A 5,912-nucleotide genomic window follows, 5' to 3' on the forward strand; every position below is an offset into this window, starting at 1 on the left:
TGTAATGCCACAACATCACTTGGGGGCTTGCTCGAACCCGAACCATAGCAACGCCTCTTGATCGGCGTAATGCCACAGCATCACTTGGGGGCTTGGTCGAACCCGAACCATAGCAACACCTCTTGATCAAATTTGGGGCCTAGCAGCCCGTGAAAAGCCTCGACTACAACAGTTTTTTTGCCTTTTGCTAAGTTTCTTTTTCTTTTGCTAAGATTTGTGATGTTTTCAAACCGGTGTTTATCAACCCGGTTAGGATGTCAACTACAAGTTGTCAGTACATGATCAAGTTATAATCCGGAGACTATCAGCCCGGTCTGGTTTTGACTCATAGTCACCAGTATGGAATAAACCGGTGTTTATCACAACCCGGAATGGTTTTATTGTAAACCGGCATTGTATAACAGGAGATACTTTTACTCCGGATTAAGGGTTATTACCATCATTACAAGGTTGGTCAGCCAACACTATGACTAAAGATCACAGGTATCATATATTTCCATATTTGGTTATCTTTTACAACCTTGGTCCTATATATAGTTGGGTATCATGACCCGCCCGGTGGTAAACCGCCAGGGCGCTTTAAGCTTCTTATCTGCAGGAACAGCTTGAATAAATACCTATGTATTATGAACATCATATCTCAAGCATGGCGGATTAACATGCATCAGTTGCAGATAAATATACACGAAGGCATAATAGACCAAGTGTTTTAACTAGCCTATTACAAGGCGTTTCAGTGCACAAAGGAATAATTTTTTTTCAATAAACATTGCAGTATGGAAGGTTAAACCGGCCCCCGGGTTATGATCGCTGAGCAGCTTGACCTGACGGCTAGGGATCATCTTGCACCGGTTCATCTTCTTCGTCTCTACCCAGCGGCTGGAAGTCAACAGTTGTCCAGTCGATCCCAGTTAAAGCTTGGAACACAGCTTAGTCGCTTATAAGGGTGGACGGTTCAATATCAGGGGCATAAGTGTGCTTACGGATTGGAGGGATCAGGTTTTGAGCCTCAGGAGTTGGTGCAGCAACCCGCTTGTTATTGGTATCATAGCTCGCCTGGTAAAATGAAAGATCAGCCTCTTCAGCAAGTTGACAAGCCAGTGGACGTACTTCCCGGTTTATGGCGCGGAGATCATCAGTGCCAAACTCTAATCCGTCTTCTTTTAAGCTTGGGTAGCCTTTAGCCACGTCCGTCCGATCAAGATCAGGCACCCATGCTTTTTCCCGGGTTAGTGCGGTCAGAGCGCCAGCCCTTGCAGCAGACCTCTTCAGCTCTTCTATCTAGGTAGGCAGCATAGATAGCCTGTCTAAGGTATCCTTGATCAACGTCGGGGGCGGCTTATTGTGAGAAGCGGTGCAGATAATTCGTTGAGCACCGGTATACAGTTGTTCTATCAGTGTATAGGCAGCCTTGAGCTTCTTCTGAACATCGGAGCCCAGATGACTAATGCGAGTTCCTACATCATTGCAAACATCAGTAAACCGGCAACGCATGGGAAGATATGTTGACAGTATTAAGGACAAGATGCTTACCAAACACAGCAGCGGTCATCGCATGTACTTGCCGCTTTACCCCAGTCAGCTCGTCTACCATCGGTTTGAGAGCTGCTTCTGCATCTTCAGCTCTTTTCCGCAAAGTGGATTTCTCTGTGTTCCAATCCGCCCGCTCATTGGCAAAGCTTTCCTTTAGCTATTCCATAGCGGCTAAGGCGCTCATCAGCTCATCTTTTGCTTTGGAAGTTTCGGCCTGTTGGGACTTGATGTTTTCTTGCAGATCAGCGGTTTGGCTTTCCTTCATGCTCAGTTCAGCCTATAAAGAGACAGATACATAGTGAGTTGACAGTACATATTTGAAGTACCAAGCACATAACAAGTTATCCCCTTGATACTTGGGGGCTAATGCATATTTGCTCCTTATCAGAAATTTCTACAAGTCCCAAGTACAATACAAGTATTAATCTTGGCACTTAGGGGCTAATGTGTGTTTGCTCAAAAACTGTTGGTATAGGAATTCTTCTACAGTCTCGGTTCATCTTTATAAAAGTTAAACCGGCCCTTGGGGGCTATACCGGCGAAAGAGCAGTATGCAAAGTTAAGTCATGACAAAAGTCCCGGTTTAGATTGGTATCATAAACCATCACTTGTAGGCTACTAGGAGTTGATAAACTGCAATTGGACAAAAGAGAAAAACAGTAGTTACCTCATATCGCTCCTTCATCAAGTTTACCAAACTAGCTTCATACTCACGGCTGGTATACAGACGGTTCAAGAAGCCAGAGTGAATATCTTGAGCATTGAGACGGGCGTAGCTTGATAAATCGGCATTCCTTGGCAGTATGCTTTGACAAAGCTACATGATTGCCAGGAGTGGTGTGGCCAGTACCAGTAATCATAACGTCATCATCTTGTTCATCAGCAGCCTTCACCGGAGTTGGCGGTTTATCAGTGTCCTTAGCTGGACTGACCGGTTTATCATCAGTTCAGACAGGGCTGGTTGGCCGGTCTACATGGCTGGTAGTGTCAACTTGCACTTGTTCAGCAAGGAAATCATGGTCTTGAAGCGGCGGATCGTGAAGCATGGCGTCAGCGTCGGTTTCTTCCAGATCTGGAGTTGTCTCCGGTTCAGCAGCTACATTATCATCAGCCGGTTTGTTTAACCGAGCTTTCTTGCTGGGTCTTGGCTTGGCGCTGAGAAAAGATAGACATAAGGATCAGTACAGTATGTAAAGATAACACATCAAGAGTAAAGACATGTGCATAGCTCACCCAGGAACTGTTTTGAGGGGTGGAAGCTGTTTGGCCGAGGACTCGCCAGAGGATGAGTGAGAAGTACCCTGATAATTTGAATCAGACGGGTTAAGAGGCTGGCGAAAACAACCTGCTTTTGGGCATGAAGTATCAATGGGATGAGAGACCTCTGATCGGCGTTTCCGAACCGGACTGTTCGGTAAACCGGCGGAGGTAACTACCTGGCCGCTGTGCCGGGTTGTACGGCGAGCTTCGTGCTGCTGCGTCTTCAAAAGAAAGTTTGGGTCCAAGTAAGCAAGAGGGTGAGAAAATTTTACTTTCCGGTTAGCTTGACGGATTTTTGATGTTGGCAGAGGATTTGAATCCGAGGAAAGAATGGTTACCTCTATGTCCTCAGCGTGACAGCCTTCAGCATCGTCCTGATAACAATCATTGTCAATGAGATGTACGAAAAATGAACCAAGAGAGTCAAGTTCTACCTCTGGTTCTGGATTACGCACATCGTCATCAGCTAGTAGATCGGAGGATGCAGTGGTTCTTCTCTTGGCAGGTTTCTTAACAACCTTGGTCTTTGGACGAACTGGCTTGACCGGTTTGTCTTGTGATGGTTTCTTGTTCCAGAACGGATCATCACCCTGTCAGAAAATAATCACACTTCCAGAGAATATTTGGACAGAAGCAAATTCAGATATAAAGGATTATATGATTCTTACAGCTGGTGGTTTGTTGAAGGTGCAGAAAGGGAGTAGTCCGGTTTGGGCACAGACGGCCTCCGGTTCGTTCAGTATTTGCTTTACAGCCTCAGTGACTTCTTCGTCTGTAAGCTGAATGTCAATGTGCTGATGAGCATCCTTCAAACTCCCCGTGTACTCACACATCAAACCAGGGCGCCGGCTTAAGGGCAGAATGCTCCAGCTTATCCAGCAACGAGCAAGATCAACTCCTGTCAAACCGTTCGCCCTGAAGGCTCTAAGCTTTGATAATTGGGGAGCATAGTTGGCCCGTTCTCTTGCTGTCAACCTCTGAGGGAAAGGATGTGTGTTGCTAAGGCGTTCAGGGCGGTAACCCGACGAAGGATTCTTATCAGATGGAGATGTATCCATGCAGTAAAACCAAGTCTAGTTCCACTCTTTGGGATGACTGTGGAGTTTGGGATGAGGGAAGGTGACTTCCTTCCTTTTCTGAACCGCCATTCCGCCCAGTTCCGTATTGGGTCCATCTGAGAACTCTGTGCGACGGTTCAAGTGAAAGAAATCCCGAAACAGTTCAGCTGAAGGTTCCTCTTGCGGATAAACCTCACAAAAGACTTGGAAGTGGCAGATGTTGGTTACAGAGTTAGGACCAATGTCTTGAGGACGTAGTTGAAAACTAGCCAGTACATGCCGGAAATTTTTTGAACCGGGAGGGCTAAAACCTCGTCCGAGATGATCAGCAAAAACGACTACCTCTCCGTCCTTGGGTGTAGGAGGATTTTCCGGGCCAGGGACCCTCCAGTGGATGACATCTTTCTTGGCTAAAGCGCCCGTTTTAACAAGGTTGCTTAACTGTTCCTCGGTTACTCGAGAGGGAGCCCAATTGCACTCATAGACTTGCTTAGCCATGACAAGGAAAATCTGAAGCATGATTATTACCGGTTTAAGATTTACAGTGGACAACTATACAGCGGTATGAGGATACAAGCATATTGGTAAACCGGATTTGGTTATTCATAAACCGGAGTCTGACAATGGAACGGTGTAATGCATTGGCGGTTAAACAGGGGACTAATGGTATCTACCGGGTGATCATTTTTTCTATGAAGTTAAACCGGCCAATCTGGTTTTCAAAGTGTGTAAGAGAAGGAAGAAACAAGTTTCACATCTTGCTATGGTAATTTCAGATCTATCGCGCGTAGGAAAAAACAAAATATATTCTGACCTAAATTCCAGCGTATTGAAAGTTCACCAAGTTGAGATGAGTTGGATATCAAACAGGTGCTGAAACTACTAAAGCGCGAGATCTATGTGGTTTAAACTACTACCGTGCGAGATCTATGTGGTTTTTTTGGATCTAGTCCATGGATATAAATAAGGAAAAAGAAGGGCGGCGACGAACACTGATGAACGACAGAAACCCTAAGTGCAGATCTATGGTAAGAGAAAGGGGAGACTTACGGAGGCTGTTGAGCAGCGGCGGCGCACGGAGAAGCTCTGGTACGTTCAGGTCTATGCAGCAGCCAAGGTTGGTGCAGCAGTTGAAGGTTGACGGCGGCGACCAAGGTCGAAGGGTCGAGCGTCGCGAGGATGACGATGGAGTGAAGAGGCACGAGGGGGAAAATGGAAAGACCCCCTGGCCCTATTTATAAGGGAGATAAATGACAGACGCGAAAATCGAGGAGCCGAGTTTTTGGATATGAGGCGATGCTGTCGCCTCGATTGTCGGAGGCTCGTTAATGACAGGTGTAACACCCCGGATGTAACTTTCCATATTTGTAACTCCAACTCTTGCCATTTTCGGCTATGTGTTATGATATTCCCTTCGTGGTCGGGTTTTGTTTTTCGTTTTGCATTTTGTTCATGTCATGCATCTCATATCATGTCATCATGTGCATCTCATTTGCATACGTGTCCGTCTCATGCATCCGAGCATTTTCCCCGTTGTCCGTTTTGCAATCCAACACTCCCACATGCACCGGCGCACCCCTCTTGTTTCTTTCCGTGAGCGGGTGTTAAACGTTCTCGAAATGGACCGAGGTTTGCCAAGTGTCCTTGGTACACCACCGGTAGACCACCTGTCAAGTTTCGTTCCATTTGGAGGTCGTTTGATGCTCCAACGGTTAACCGGGTAACCGCAAAGTCCTTTTGTGTGTTGCAGCAAAAAACACCTCCAAACAGTCCAATAACCCCTTTAAGTCCCCTCCATGCCCTCGGTCGTTCGATCACGATCGTGTGGGCGAAAACCGTGCCCCATTTGGACTCTCCTAGCTCCTTCTACCTATATAAACACCCCCCTCCGAAATCCGGGTCGAAACCCTACCAAAATCGCCCTCCGCCGCCACCGGACGAAAGCCGCCGCCGCCCCGTGCTAATCGCCCGCTGCCACGTGGCCTCCGCCGGCCACCGCCCGCCGCGGCCCTCTCGGCCCGCGGGAGGCCCCGTCGGCCCGTTCGCTCCCCGCCGCCCGTC

The sequence above is a fragment of the Triticum aestivum genome, chromosome 2D (genome assembly GCF_018294505.1).
Source record: "Triticum aestivum cultivar Chinese Spring chromosome 2D, IWGSC CS RefSeq v2.1, whole genome shotgun sequence".
NCBI classification, from domain to species: domain Eukaryota; kingdom Viridiplantae; phylum Streptophyta; class Magnoliopsida; order Poales; family Poaceae; genus Triticum; species Triticum aestivum.